Source organism: Mirounga leonina, unplaced genomic scaffold, assembly GCF_011800145.1.
Source record: "Mirounga leonina isolate KUSES-001 unplaced genomic scaffold, KU_Mleo_1.0 Mir_151, whole genome shotgun sequence".
Taxonomy (NCBI): Eukaryota; Metazoa; Chordata; class Mammalia; order Carnivora; family Phocidae; genus Mirounga; species Mirounga leonina.
This window is the reverse complement of record NW_023270377.1, coordinates 21,030,227-21,047,026: the sequence shown is the minus strand read 5'-3', so window position 1 is coordinate 21,047,026 and position 16,800 is coordinate 21,030,227. Positions and strand designations below refer to the sequence as shown.

General features: G+C 37.3%; 1 long non-coding RNA gene across 1 annotated transcript in view; it reads left to right on the top strand.

Annotated features, from left to right (window-relative positions):
* Positions 1–1,563: 1,563 nt before the first annotated feature.
* LOC118012070 overlaps positions 1,564–16,800 on the top strand; it is a 25,845-nt gene continuing 10,608 nt past the window's right edge. Inside the window, exons 1-2 of the long non-coding RNA XR_004679602.1 lie at positions 1,564–1,641; positions 5,387–5,510. This is a non-coding gene — a long non-coding RNA (uncharacterized LOC118012070). The remainder of the gene's footprint in view (positions 1,642–5,386; positions 5,511–16,800) is intronic.

The window sequence follows — 16,800 nt, the reverse complement described above, 5'->3', positions numbered from 1 at the left end:
ATTTTCCCAGATATGACAAGGATCCAAAAGAATTATGTCACGTTATCAATGACAAGTTGTGAAATTAAAAGTAATTTTCGAAGTTGTCAGTAATAAGAAACAAATTTAGATCGACTATGCTATAGGGATTCTCATATGCTTCCCTGTATAGAAAATATTGTAAAGTTGTCATGTAGAGGCAAATAAAGAAGATGCAATTTAAAAAATGGAGAAAAATGGGTACATTATAGATGTATACCAGGCAATTAATTACTATAAATGCTATGTTATTTTCTGGATTTTGTGACATTTGTAGTATTTGTTCATATTTTAAGATTCTGTAATTTGTTATTTCTTATCCTGAATAAAAATTTTTTTCATACCTAATTTTTTGCCGTATTACATACAGTAAAATGAATAATCACAATTGTGTATTATTTTTCTCAAATAAAACTAAAAGTATATGTTTCAAGCCTCCCCCCCCAATCTAGATGCCTCCCCTGTATACTTCTCAGGTTACCTTCCTGTATTTCTCTATCCAATCAAGAAATGAATCAATGTAATTAAATAAAATAGTACTTTAAAAGAGGAGAAGATTAAGAATTAAAAACGTTCTGGGTAATATCAAGATCAGAAAATGTATTTACTGTCTAAATAATTATTAATATACTTACCAAACCTAGTATAAGTGTAAAAAAAATGATCCTTGAAAGAAAAAATAATATACAAAAAGGTTATCATAGTCATAAATATTGGATCATTTCCACAAAATGTGGTACAGAGTGGGAGGAGATATGAACGGAGGGCTGGTTACATTTCTTATCTTCCATAAGCTTTGTATTTAGATTCTGTTTATGATGGTATGTGGTTTTGTTTGTGATAAAATGGGCATAATATTCTAAGTATGTAATAACTGTATATTATGAGAATTTTCCAATCAGATTAGAAACAAGTTGTAACACTCATGTGCTCACCTGGTGCATATAGAAGTAATACTATCTTGGTTATAAATGGTCATCCATGGTAGAAAAGGTAGGAATTTGCAATTTCTAAATCATTAGATTTTTTAAAAAGTGAATTTCTTTGCCTTCAGTGATCATCCAGTCATTTTTCAGTGAGAACATTGGCTTTGGGGAAATAGTAAGTATTCAGTGGATTAAAAAGTTCCTATATTTGATTTGCTATCTTGAGGCCCAGGCAAACATTCAGGTAGAGACTCATTATCGACTCTACTAGATTGTTAGAATACCAGTGCTCAAAACACAGTAAATAGAAAGCCTCTGGTGCTTTCGGCACTGGCTTCAAAGAGAGGAGTTGTGGTAAATTTCTGTGAACTGTTGAAGGGTTGATTTTACTATACAGTCACTTTCTTTTCTTCCAGGAATGAAAGCAAAGCTTTTTTGGGGAAAAAAAAAAAAATCGTACATCTATCACAGCCTTGACTTTGTTCTTTTTATTACCAGTTCATTGGTTAAGGAAAAAAGTATTTGCTAAAATCAGCAAAACCCAATAAACAAAATCCCCAAACCCCAAACAGCACTATTTCCTGGTTACTGTTAACTAATTTATGCATTTGTTTTACAGAAAATGTTGGAATTGGAATTGGAAAAGTAGTGAACCTCAGACTTGGAACCTGGAAACAGTGACTCTTTCCTATGCAAGGTACAAATTTTAATATTTAGGACCTCGAAGTTTTACATTATATTTCTTTATTTGTTAGTGGTTATAGAAAATAGAACTCTAGAAATATGTCCCGCCTTCCACTTAACTTGGAATCTCATTTCCATGCTTTATCACTTGTAGGTTTTGGCATAGAGCTGACATCCCAATTATTCATTTTTCTGAGCATGACAATGGTATATTTTCCCTTCTTTTTCCCTTAATTATGAACTGGGTAGCTACTGGATACCAATTAGCTTGCTGGCTATAAGGGTGTATATGTGTGTTTGTGTATCCTCCGTCTGTCTCTGTGTACAAAATATTCAAGTAACTTAAGAGTGATAAGTAAGACAAATGTTTCCAGCTTCCACAATCATTTTTTCATGGGCCTGTCATTTTTTTGGCTTTGGCTTAGAATAGTTTGGTTCAGTTGCTTGGGTACAGTTGATTGAATACAGTTGCAACAACTAATAAAAATCTGTTATAAGTTAGGGGCACTTTATATTTGTACTCCATTGTCTCCAATATGATGCATTATTTTCAACCCAGAATTTAGTGCCTGTACAAATCTTCTCTCCATCTGAAGCCTTGACTAAAGATGGAGAAGATGAGGAAAGCATTAACTCACTTTGAACTGAAGAATAATTTATTAAAAATATAATAGTCTATAAAAAGTTGACAGAAACAGATTCTTCCTCTTGTCATGTTGAAAAGAGGTCAGGCTTCCTTGCTCTTAACAGGACTTCCTGTTAATGATGGGGTCTGGTCAATGGAGGCCCTGGTAGGAAGTTGAGGGTGAGGAGGAGTGTGAGGTCAGGGCATTTATGTCTCCTGTCTGCCACGATGCTGAGAGTAGCTTTGTTCCTCTACCAAAGGCCACAGCTCCTGTGAGGAAACCTCTCCATCCAGTTCTGTGTCTGGGCTCTAAGACCCTCCCCTCTCTTTGTGTTTTCAGACACAGGGCTGGTAACAATTCGCTTCTTTTGCTGGTCTCCAGATACTATTCCCGTGTCTTCTTGCTTTTCTGAAACCCTGCACATGTCTTTGTGAAAAGTGGTTTTAATTAAACTCTCCTCAAATTTTCCAGTATACACGTACCTTCTGGTTTTTGCCAGGTCCTTGGGTACAGAGGTTAATTTTTTTAAATAAAAAGAGGCACTCTGAGCAATATCAATAGTGAGTGAGAGAGAATAGAGGAGGCATGGAGTACTAACTGAAGTTTCTACACAGATTCTTCCTCCCTCCCATCTCATTTGCTCATCCTGATCCTCTCTCCCTTTTCCCAGCTCCCAGTTTCCTCATGACTGACCAAAGCCTTTTATTTCCATTCTGTAAGAAATCCTCTCTACTCTGGATTAAGTCCAATACTCTAAATATAGTACTCTCCCATTTCCTGACCTTCTCATCAATTTTCATTTCCCATGCCTCATTTTCTCAGAATATCAATGTCGACTGATTTTGATTAAATAGGGAAATAATTTGATACACTAATTTATGCTAAGGTACAACGTCTAATGATGCCTTAGTCATGTATAACACTCCATGGAGTTCTGACTTTCAACAAAGACTTTTAAAGATAAAAAGTCTTATCTCAGATTATATAACATAAACAAATGAGTGACTCTCTAATGGTGAGTACATCACCCACAAAGGCAGAGAGTTCCTTTGGGGAATTATTATGAGGTAACCAATGCAACTCTTGGGTCACATAATAGGAGTTGTCAGCTCTACTTTGATGTAAGGTTTGCACTGAGAAGCTGAGCAGTAGGTTTAATGTAAGGACTATGCCAAAATGAGACCATTTCTCTTCCTTGTGAAATGGAAAAAAAGGAAAATGAAATGGATATTAGCAACTTTGATATAAGAAATGAGCAGATACTATAATAATTCTTTCTGTACATAAGGAATCTCCATTTAGATATGGTTTGGGCATGATTTAATGTATTAAAACTTAAGCAGAAGTCGAAGGAGTTTGGAATTTGATGTGCTTTGGATGAAGTCAAGAACTTTTGGATGATTTGGACCATTTTCAGAGTCGTGTTTCTTTTTATTCCCCTGATATGAAAAGTTTGGGGTGTCATTAATATCTATAGCCCAATTTCTGTAGTTCACACTGTTACATATTTGATGTCATTAATTCAGCACCCGGAAGTGTTTTGCATACCATTTCTTTCTTCCTTTTTTTTCCTTGAAGAATAGTTGACCCAAAATGTTACATTAGTTTTAGGTGTACAACATAGAGATTCTGCAAGTCTGCATGTTATGCTCTGCTCCCCACGAGTGTTGCTCCCATCCATCACGAGATAAGACTATAACAATAGCATTGACTAGATTCCCTATGCTGTACATTTCATCCCTGCGACTTACTCATTTCATAACTGGAAGCCTGTACCTTCCATTCCCCTTCACTCATTTTTCCCATCTCCCCACTCTCCTCCCTTTTGGCAAACATCAGTTTGGTTTCTGTATTTATGAGTCTGTTTCTGCTTTTTGTGTGTTTTACATACCATTTCCTAAGAACTTCTGCTGCTGATGGCTTTCACTTTATATCCAGAGATTAATGGATAGATCTCACTTGGTTTTACTTTAATCCAGTCAGATGAAGGCATGTGTGCAAACTATATCTCAGAAAGATTTTGTTAAGATACTGCATATCAATTCACTTGCGTGGAGGAGGTTCAGTAAGACCCTTCCAGTGTCAATATCTGGTCTCTGGTACCCCAAATCCTGAATCTCTCAGCTGGTCTAGAAGCAGGATGTAGAGAACAAATAGCCAGGTCTCAACATGGGGGGTGTGGAGGCCTGGGGAATAGATCTGGGTATGAGTTGGAGGGAGGCTTGCCAGGAGAGAAGTTTGAAGAGAGCACCATCCTTTGACAACCTTCCCTAAAGGCTTCAAAGACTGGCCATCGATGTTTCAGTAGAATATTTTGCAGTGTTTCTTTTAACATTTCCCATTCATTTATTCAGCAGATGTATATATATTTTTAAATTTACCATCAAGTACCAGGCATTATTCTCTGTGCTAGGAATGCATCAGTGAGGGAAAACAGACAATAGTTCTGGCTCATGGAGGGCAGGGGCAGGGAGAAAAACCACAAACAATAAATCATTAAGTAAACTATAGAGTAATTTGGATGACAATGAACGTTAACTGAAAGGAAAGAGAACTGGGGAAGGAGGCCAGGAATTTGGGAAGTTATAATTTACATTTAGAGACTTTGTTGGGTAGGTGACATTTGAACCAAGACTTGGAGGAGGTGAGGGAAGGGGCCACGGGGCTACCCCTTTAACACAGACCTAACAGCTGTTAAATCAACATGTTAAAGCAGCTCTGCCCACTTGAAATATAATACAAACCACACAGGTGATTTTAGGTTTTGTACTATTCACATTTTAAGAAGTAAAAGGAAATAGGTGAAACTAATAAAAACAAAACAGTTTGTCTAACTAAATTCAGCATGGAACTGAGATCTAGAAACAATATTAGATATTTTGCATTCCTTTTTTTTTTTTTTTTTTGACAGAGAGAGAGACAGCGAGAGAGGGAACACAAGCAGGGGGAGTGGGAGAGGGAGAAGCAGACTTTCCGCGGAGCAGGGAGCCCGATGTGGGGCTGGATCCCAGGACCCTGGGATCATGACCTGAGCTGAAGGCAGACGCTTAACGACTGAGCCACCCAGCACCCCTTTTGCATTCCTTTTTTTTTTGTAGTGTTTAGCATGGGGTGTGTATTTTATAATTACAGCACATCTCGGTTGGGACTGCGCACATTCAAGTGTTCAATAGCCACGCTTGGTTTGTGATCATTGTATCAGACGGTGGAGCCTTAAGGAGTATGAAAAATTGCCACTCTCGAAGAAAACACTTGAGTGAGTACTCTGCTTTCCCGTCTCTTCTGAAGGTCAGACTCTTGGGCAATGGGGAAGACACAAGCTTAATTTGGGGTGGGGGAGAAATTTATTGCGAACAATGCACCGGGCAGTTTTATTTCTGTTTTAGCCCAATAAGGGTAACCCATTCTGTCCCCTTTAGGTTGGCAACTTGACATAAAGGGCCTCATTTATCCTCAGACATTTGTATACATCTTTTGCCAAAACCTTTCTTTCTTTTAGGAGTTGTCTCACTGAGAAACTGATTTTGCTGGACTATCCATTCAAAGTCAAGCCTTCGTGGTATTTTGTGTTTGTTGGAAATGTGGATGATCACCTTACACTAGAGGTTAAGGATATAAATAGGAATTTTAAGAATGCAATTGTATTCTGAATGCCTGAGTTCTGCTTATAAGGTATCCAGTTCAGCAAGAACAAGGAAGAGATAAACCATACATTAATGCCAATTTTTGTAGTTACTGGTAAGATGAAGAACAGCTGTTACTAGTTTTCCCCTCTGCAATCAGATTGTAAGTCCCAGAGGATAGGAGCCAGGTCTTCATGATTTTCTCTTTTCTTTTGTGTTCTCCATAGAGGGTGGTGCTGAGCACATAGATGATATTTCATAAATATTTATAGATTACTCCAGGGGTTGGCAAACTTTTGCTGTAAAGGCCAGATCATAAATATTTTAGTCTTTGAGGGCCATACAGTCTCTCTCACCGCTACTCTACTCCTCTGTTGTAGCAAAAAGCAACCTAAATAACATGTAACAAGTGGACATAGGTGTATTTCAATAAAACTTTGTTTATGGACACAAGTTTTATATAACTTATAAAACTTTATTTATGGACATATAACTTTACATGTCACAGAATATTGTTCTTCTTTTGATTTTTTTCCAAACAATTAAAAATGTAAAAACCATTCTTCACTGGGGCCGTGCACCTACAGACAATGGGCTGGGTGTAGTCGATGACCCATCCTGGGCCAGCACCTGGCTTGCAGGGTCCTCATTTTTTGCTTCTGCCTTTTTCCCTGGTTTTATTTCCTTTCTTCCTTATTTCCTGATTCATTCTCTTTTCCTTGTTTTGGCTTTCCTTCATCTCCCTGTGGGGTACCCTATACCTGCCCTTCTTCCTGATCTTTCTTTTCTCCCTTTCTTCAAACATGACAGCTGCTTTCTTCTCTTAGTTTACCTAAGCACTGTCACCTTAGGGGGAAGGATTTCCTGAAACACTGATTCAGTAACAGGAAAAAAAAAAAATAGATGGGATTGAAATAATATTTAAAACATGGAGCTCTAAAATTATTATATTATGACCTCCCCTTCTCCTTCTTCTCCTCATTTTTATGCTTCTCCATACACTGAGTGCAAGGGTGAAGAGGGAATAAAAGTGACTTATATGTACGTATTGACAGAAGTGTCATTACTAATATGTGCAAGTATGTGGGTGGGTAATGGTTATTCTAGTTGTGCTATTTATTTTTCATTAACCTATAATAATTGGCCCTCTCAGCTATTTATTCTTTCACCCCTTTCTGCAAATTCAGACACCTATTTGAGAAAATTATCTTGACTCACTAACAATTTTGCCTTTGCTGAAACTAAGGTTTTTTTTTTTTATTTCCAACCACTCCAATTCATTGCTTCTAATTTTAAAGATGGTCTTATTCAAGTCTTTTTTTTTTTTATTTTTACAACACTTTCATAAACAATTTGCCTCAAATCTACCAGGTTTGAGCAATAGCCTTAAAATTCAGTTACCAGGGCAATTTTAGAAAGTACAGACGCTACAAAGACAAAAACAAACAAAATAACCTCCACAAAAAACCTTCCTTTGGTTCTTGTCCACAAATGTTCAGAGCATTCGTAAACAACACTGTTAAAAACAACACCATTTCATCACTTTTTTCCTAAAACAAAAGCAGCATATTTTCCTTTCTTGCCTTTTCTCTTTTTTTTTTCCTTAAAGATTTTATTTATTTGACAGAGAGTGAGAGATAGTGAGAGCAGGAACACAAGCAGGGGGAGTGGGAGAGGGAGAAGCAGGCTTTCCGCGGAGCAGGGAGCCCGATGTGGGGCTCGATCCCAGGACCCTGGGATCATGACCTGAGCCGAAGGCAGACGCTTAACGACTGAGCCACCCAGGGGCCTCGACTTTTCTCTCTTTCTTTACAAAATTACCAACTTAACAAATATGATCGAATTTTACTCTTCTCGGCAGTTGTGCAGAATTTTGCCCATAAATCTAAGATGCTTTTGCCTTTCTTCATTTTTTTCAGCTGCCGTGATTAGGTGTTAGAATCAACAGCCTTCCTTCTTTGATAGAATTCTTTTCTTCCACTAAGTAATATCCTCTGAATTAAGGGTAGGGCAGTCAGTTTCTTCAGCTGTATTTATCATTGTGTTAGTCACAGAAATCCATCTTTTTAAAGATATTCCATGATTTTCTCCCTTAATCAGAATATTTGATAGAATGTGATATACCACAATTAGCAAAATCTAGACCAAAGCAAAATATTTACAAGAGGTATGAAAGCTTCATAATCATCTCATCCTCAAATGCACACACAGTATGATTTGAAGTATTATTACAGCTCTTATCCTCTTTGGGAAGATACTGTTAATTCACTGAATCTCACCAAACCATCTCAATCACATGAAACGCCAAAAAAATGTTGGCCATGATCAAATCTGATTTGTTACCTACAAATTCAAGATAGAATGATTATCCTTTGGTTGCATAGCTTTTTTTTTTTTTTTTGCATTGAAAACAAATCACATTCATTAACTTGATAATATTTATAATATCCCAAATGTATGAGGAAAATACTAACATCAGTATTTTCATACAAGAAAGCACAGGCATCTAGCAATAGCATTATGTAATATAATTTACATAGTATTATAAAGCTAATCATAATTGTTAAAATTTAATCCATATACTCTTTATATTTCCCCCTTAGTTCATTGCAAAAATACTTCTAAAGACCACAGACATACAAAAAGATACTGTCTGTAATACACAAAACATTGCTAGTCATGTGTCCTGAAATCTACCATGTACTTTATATGGTGTTGCCAATGTAAGAGTAAGAGAAAAAGACTTAATCTTCTCTTTGAATCCAGAAAGGAGAAAGACAAGTACTTTCATGGGCATCCTCCAAGAAACAGAGGTTGAAAGGCAAGCCTCCCTAAAAATGGCATTGCTCTGTTTGGGTAAATTAAAAAAAATCTTCAAAGAAACTAGTAGACCTTTGTGGCTGATTGTGTTTTCCAAAGATTGCTGCACCAACATGTATCCCATTTCACAAGTTCTTCCCGCAGAGTCGCGCTAAGCTTGGCTCCATTCAGAGGTTCGGTCTGTTCCCGAGCTTGAACCTGGATACGTCTTTCTAACTGCTGCAACCAATAGAATGTGATGGGTATGACACTGTATGATTTCCAAGCCTGGGCATGGAAGGAAATCCAACCTCTGCCTGGTTCTCTCTTTCTCTCTCAGGGCACCTGCCCTTTGTAATCAGCCATCATGTTGTAAGGAAGTCCAGGTCATATGAAGAGGCCACAGGTAGGTGTTCTGGCTTAAAGTCCTAGCTAATAACTTGGCTGACAGCATCATCCACGATTTATATAAATAAATGAGTCTTCAGATAATTCCAGCCCCTAGCCTTTGAGCCATGTTGACTGCTAGCAAGTGGAATAGAGACGAACTATTCTTCAAGCTATCTAAATTTCAGATTTATGACCAAAATAGGTGTTGTCATTTTTTTAAGCCTCTAAATTTTGGAGTAATTTGAAGATTTTATTTATTTATTTTAAAGGGATAGAAATCGGGGTGAGGGACAGAAAGAGAGGGAGAGGGAGAATCTCCAGCAGAACCTGAGATCATGACCTGAGCTGAAACCAAGAGTCAAACACCTAACTGAATGAGCCACCCAGGCTCCCCTGGAGTAATTTAAAATGTAGCTATAGATAACTGTAACAGCCTTCAACAAGATAGTTATTTGATGTTGTAAAAATTACATTGCTCATGTAATTTGAGTTCCATTCCATCTCAGAACTAATGCTGAACCATAGCAACCCCTGGCATACTTCATATATCTCCCCTTTGAAGGAATATAGAATTCCCTTTTGGTGATTTCTTTGGAAACAGAAACAAGTGAGAGCACTTCAGAACAGGAAGTGGCCATAGAATTACTGCTTTTGGTTTTTGTGAGTCCTCAGAACTACAAAAAACATTTAACTGGTTTGCAGTAAATTGCTTCCATTAGCTCAGCTCTTAGAGGAAAATCTTCACAGCTAGCAATGTTATGATGCCACCCTTGTGTACCTATTAGGAAGCAAGAACGATTTGATCATACTTGATCTATCTCTGTAATTCTTGCAAAAATAATTTTGGGGGTGCAGATGAGTAAGCAATGTGTACAGAGAGCAGTAACTAAGTTATGTTCTTATTTATTGTGCAAGTCCTCAGGTAGACTGGAAGCACATAGCAAGTTTAGAATTATTTCCCCATTTATAACTCAGTAGGGTAGCTCCTGTGGTTGACCATAGAGTCACAGAATGAGCTAGAGAAATCTGTCAAGATGTGTTGGCCAGCTCTTCAGATAAACACTTCAGTTAACTTAGAGGTCAACATCACCATTTCAGCTTGACTCTCCAATTTTGGCAGCTTGGCTAAGAGTCTTGTCCACAAAACCCTTAAACTTAATTGAGGTAAATTGTTTACAGCAATCTACAACAACTAGATGGTATGGCTGAAAATTTATTTCCAGGTGTTCTAATGATTCTATGTTAATAACATAGTTATTCCTATGATATGGTCCTGACTATTCCATATGAACTACTGAGCAGACCTACTCTTCATAGTATAGAATGTAATCTACCATTGTAACATCTAACTCGATTTCAGTTCACTAGGCAAAGCTTCAGGCTGAAGCTTTCACACAAGATACTCTGTGAAAGTGCCACAGAATGAAAGATGGCCAAGACAATGTAATAACCATCTAGAAGAAAAAGGCAGGGAGCAGAGTATTTAATAGTATGGACTCTTGAGCCAGTCTCTGGGTTCACGTTCTGTCTCTGACCCTGATTGTGTGATTCCAGGGCAGGTTCTAATTTTCTAGCATTAGAAAATTAATCTTTCTTTGCCTCTGTTCCTTCATTTCCAAAATGAAAACAATAACTTTGTAATGTTTAAAGGAGTTAGTCGATGTGCCGTGCATACAACAGTGTTTGGTATGCAGTAAGTGCTAAGTAAATGTTAACTATTAACTATTATGTTGTGAGTGAACAATTGAATGTCTTGAATTACTCAGGAATTACTCTTTCACAAATTATAAAGCATTTTAGGGTTCTGGGCAGTTAATCATATAATTTGTCCACATGGAAGATATGTTTCAAGCACATTTTTTAACATCAACACTTCTTCTGGAAGTGTCACAGTCTCTTCAGGAATTTCTATGAGAGTCAGCTCTGGACATCAAGATTATGTATGATTCTTTCCATTACATTCTAGGCAAGCAGAAAACACACAGTGACCACCGAGTTCGTGGCTTTGGTGCTGTTTAGATCGTGATCATGGTAATTAAGGTAAAAGCCTGCAGTTAGAGTTTCCAATTATGTTTGTATTATGTTGGTGAAAATTGAGGAGTGGGGAGGTTTTTGACTTCCAAAAGAACTCATAATGTGGATAATATTCTTTGAAGCATTTCTCAGGGACAGCCGCCATTAGTGTTTGGACTGTGTATAGCTCTCTCACCATAAGCTGAATAATCATTGGTGGGGAGTTCTGGTTTATTCTCAACATAAGAAACTGATTCTGACTGGGAAATGAATGATGATATAACATCCCAGAAGGTAACATTTTTCTGAGACCGACTCCACAGAGTAGTATTTCCAATAAGTAGTGAAGTGACCCAGCAATGGCAGACTTTTGAGGAAGAAACGTCAGAGAAAGCACAGAGCCCCAGGAAACTTTAGTCTTGCTGAATTTTAGATCACATCTGATATTGCATGTACTTGTCTCAGTTGGCTAAGTGCTGAGAGCAGGGATAGAGTAATCCAAGAAGGTGTCAGTGGAAGTTCTTGTTCCAAAACTTCCCTCATTATGTGGATGCCCACTATGTCCTTCTATGAGATTATTGGCACTTTTTCCATCCTTGAAGAAACATTAGTATTTTACCATTATCAGTACTTATGGGAAACTTTTTGTGAAGCCAAGATTATTCTTCTCAACATATTTCTACGTTTTTCTGTGGAATTCAGCTTTCTTATTGTGCCCATGATTAACATGTTGTTTAAGTATTAGCACCTTTTGGTGGCCATGTGTCCATTTTGCTCTCAGATACATTCCTTGACCTCTGTGTTGAAGAAGCACCATTTCCCAGGTTCCTTAGCACCCTGGCATTTGGATAGGTTTGGCCAATAAGAGGCACAGGTGAGAGACTGCAGATCAAGAGGAAGGGAGAAAATAAGATACTTCTCTTTCTTTCATCTGAGCAATATCTCTAATGGGGTATGTCCCCGCTGTGGCTCCAGCTCCCATTGAGTTGTCTTCCATGCTTCCACTTGGCATTGGGCCTTTGCTTTGGAACTTTACTAACATTGACTTCTCCCTTCCTCCTACCTCTACTTTTGCTAATCTCTGGTTTTTTCACCATCCTCTGCTTTCTTTCTCAGATCTTACATTACCAGTGTAACAAATTTTCTGTGTTAAACTCCTCTTTTAGAAACATCTAGAGTAATTTCTGTTTTCTGACTGGACCCTTACTGATACACACATGTAGAACTTTGTAAGAAGTCTGAGAGACATTCTAGAATTCTAGAAAATTCAAGAATTTGAAGGATAACAGAAAGTCTAAATGATATAACTGAAACTATTTCTGAATCATTGATTGCTTGGGCATCTACAGTCATGCCATTAATGATAAGCTATTGATAGCCCTAGACAAGGCCAATTTTTGCAAACACAGTAATGTAGGTTTGCAAAGTAATGTAGGCCAATGGACACACTACATTTGGGGTCTTCTTAAGATCTTTCTTCAAAGTCCTTGTATAGTCTCTATAGAGTTTAACATAAAGCATTAGTAACAGTATAATTAGATTAGTCCATAGTATACACAATGTATTCAATGGTAATTTAGTTGACTAGAACCTCAAATATCTCCTCTATATTTTTCTTTAAAACAGAAGGTTCATTTCTGACTTGGAGTAAATTATTGCAGAGGCTGAATGTAGATAGAATGGCACACTTTTTAGTGCAATTTTTCAGAGATGTCATGAGAATTCTGTTACCATCTTGTTGAAGCTGGGACTTCCCTAGGGTATTGAATATCTTGGAAATTAATTCATAATATTATGAGAGAGTTTCTTCCCTCCAGTATATTTTGTTGACAACTGGAAAGATGTCTAGAACTATAATACTGTTTCTGGCAATACCAATTGTTGGATTATTATAACCTTGAAGAATTATGATGAGTAGCCATAGCAGTGGTGTGAAAGGGCTTTAGCAGAAAATATTACAGAAGGGTCTCAACCATACCTTTAAACCATTCTTATAATATCACCTCTCATTTATGCTGCAAGCCACCACAATCTAGCTCCGACCCCTTAACCCCCACCCTATCTTCCACCTCTCTAGTGGAAGTGTCTTGAGAAGGCCCCTGACCTGCCAAGTTAAATCTAGTCCCCTTTTCTTAAAAATGTCTTTCCTTTGGTCTAGGCTTTTTGAACCCCGCTTTATTCTACAGATAATTAAAGATCTCATTTTCTCTTCCCTGAACAATGTATCTCCTTGCTTCTACCACGTTTTATTTCCAACTTATCCTCTACATTGTCACAGTGTAGAAGGCAACATAATACAATGAGAAGATCACAGGCTTGAAGCCAGAAAGACCTATGTTCAAATCTCAGCTCTTCCATGTAAGTGACTTGATGCTGACCTCAATTTTGACATATCTTGTAAATATGATACTAGAACTTACCTTGTGGATTTGTTTTCATAATCAAAAACAATAATGTCTATCAAGTGGCTTGGACATAATACAAAGTCATTTTGTTTTCTTAAAAATCAACTCAGTTATTCACATATCTCTCTTCTCCTAGTCACAGAATAAATCTCAGCCTCCTTAGCCTGGTGTGCATAGCCCTTCACAGACTACAGCTTCTTCTCCGTCCTAGCTTCTGTGCCATCATCCCACATTCTGAAAATACAGATGGGCTTGCTCTTTTCCACATCCGGCCTCTCATTTATGGTTCCACATATTTGCATATTTAGTTCTCCATCTGTAATGTCCTTTGCCCTCTTGTCTGAATGGCAGGCTCCCAATATATTCCTCAGAGCCCTATTCAAATATTATCTCTCAGTCCTTTGCCCTCATTCTAATAGATTTTGAACAGTTTATGCTGTTGAGGTGGTCTCCTATTTTGAAGATTCTGTCCTTCCCATGCTGGAATTGGTGAACACAGTGAGTCTATGGCTTCGCTAATTTAAAAAGTAGATAATCTATAAAACCCAGCAGATATTGTGGAACTTACTTTCCATATAGTCTGTTAACCCTGTTGTCAGCGTATGCTATTTCTATGCATTATAATAATTCTTGGGCCTGGTGAAGATATGACAGCTATTCCCATAGCACCTATGATGGGAATGCAAATTTTAGGGAAAACAGTTTGTCAATATACATCTGAACTGATACTTAAAATATTCACCCAGTGATTCTGTTTCTAAAAATCTACTTAAGGAACATAATATGATATGTATATACAAATTTATGCACAAATGTGTTCATCATATAGTTATAGTGAAAAACTAGATAGATCTCAATCACCCAAAAATAGGTTTTAGTTATATAAATTATGATATATATATACAACAGAATACTATGTAGTCATTAAAAGTTACACTTATAAAGTATTTATAATAAAATAGAAATTCCTATGACATAATGTTAAATTAAAAAAAAGTCAGAATACAAGGGCATACTTTCATATGATTACAATTGTATTGAATATACACATAGAAAAGGGACTTGAGGGCGCCTGGGTGGCTCAGTTGTTAAGCGACTGCCTTCAGCTCAGGTCATGATCCCAGGGTCTTGGGATCGAGTCCTGCATCGGGCTCCCTGCTCTGCGGGAAGCCTGCTTCTCCCTCTCCCACTCCCCCTGCTTGTGTTCCCTCTCTTGCTGTGTCTCTCTCTGTCAAATAAATAAATAAAATCTTTTAAAAAAAGAAAAAAAAAAAGAAAAGGGACTTGAAAAAAGTGCTGAATGTTAGTGATTACCTATATTAATCAGAGTGGGCTACCTGCTATAATAAACAACCCCCCAAGTCTCTGTTGATTAATGATGGAAGTTTATTTCTTGTTATGTCATAGTACAATGTATAGTACAATGCAGACCAACTCTTCTCCATGCAATTATATGAAGATCCAAGCTGTACCTATCTTCTAGAGAAAATACATTCATTAGGCATGTCAAGGAAGGTGGTGTCCGAGGTAGGACCTGAAATTGAGACACATCACTCTGTCCACACATCATCGGCCAGAACTCAGTCATATGACCCCACCTACGTACCCAAAGTTTTGGGAACTGTATTCTCAAGAGGAAGAAAAGGAACTTCTAACATTGCCTTCCTCATCTCTGAGAGTAAATCTAACAAATAGTTTCTATTTCTTTACATTTTTCTATATTTTCCAATTTTTCTCTAGGAACTACGTATTATAAGAGAAAAATACATAATTAAGAAGGCCTCAGAGTTTTAAAAGGAGCTATTCTTTTAATTTCTATGACATGAATTAATACTGTCTAAAGTACTTTCTTTGACATCAAAAGGTTGATTTTGGTTCAGACAAGAGTTACCACTGCAAAATTTCACTATGTACACCATGATAAGAAATCCATGCAATATGAACAGTTCTTTGAACTGATGAAATTTAAATATCTAAATAGCATTGAGAACTACATTGATTATCTCACAAATTCATCGAATATTGTTTAAGAAAATAGAGTATTAAGAAATATAACTTTATTTTACTTTTTATTTTATTTTATTTTTTTTAGAGAGGGAGGGGGGCAGGGCAGAGGGAAAGAGAAAGTCCTAAGCAGGTTTCATGTGCAGTGCAGGGCCCAATGCAAGGCTCAATCTCATAATCCTGAGATGATGATCTGAGCTGAAATCAAGAGTCAGATGTTTAACCTACTGAGCCACCCAGGCACCCCAAGAAATCTAAATTTAAATCAAATTTTTGGTAGAAAGAGATGAAGAGGTAGAAATGTCTGAGACCCAAATTCTTGAACCTCAAGCCCTCTATTGCCTGTGCTCTTTCAATAGTTGTATTGTTTCCAAATTGTCCTTATCCATAACTCATCCACATCAGACCTCTTCTTATTTGGGAGCAGAGAAGTAGAGAGAGAGAGAGGATGTTGGATAAGTACAAGTGCCCCTTCGTCTAACTTCATCCATTGATGTCCAGAGGACAGCATATATTCTGATTAGTATTGAAAATGTTGACTCCCTAACTGTTGAGGTGATGGCAATCTTTTGTTTCTTTCCTTCCTTCTTCTTCTTCTCTCTCTCTCTCTCCCTCCCTCCTTTTCTCTCATCTACCTATCCATCCATCCATCCAAGAAACATTGATTGAGACTCTACAAGTAGCTAGGAACTATGCAATGTAACTCCATTTTTGGTCTTTTATTTTCATTTGCTACATGACGAAAGTCTTTCTCAATGTGGATACAGGAGAGCAGGTACACTGACAGAAATTCTTTCTTTAAACACAGGATCTGCTTAGCTCCCAGAGTGGAGATAACATTTGCTTACTATTTCATAGCATTGAGGATGGATTTACATTGCCTGTTGGCCATTTTTCTTTTTCTTTTCTTTATTTGCACACACTGGCTTCAAACCTCTGTTAAAAACAACCGAAAAAACCCCACACAGACCCAAAATAGGGTCACTTAGCCTGAGTTCCCAAACCGGTGCTTAATACATAATCTAACTGCAGTTTTAAGTTCCTCCAGAAATGTAGTCTTAACTGGTCAGTCTGGAATTTTTCAGTCAGCACCAATGAGTCTGCTACATGGCCCCTCTCCATCACCCAAAGGAAGATGAGGTCATCTGCATGGTAAGACCCCTGGCTTTTCCCCATAGAAAGCCCTGGGACAATGTTTTTGTTTTCCTAATAACTTTCTTGCCCCCATTGCCTTTCTTTCTTTCTTTCTTTCTTTCTTTCTTTCTTTCTTTCTTTCTTTCTTTCTTTCTTTCTTTCTTTCTTTCTTTCTTTC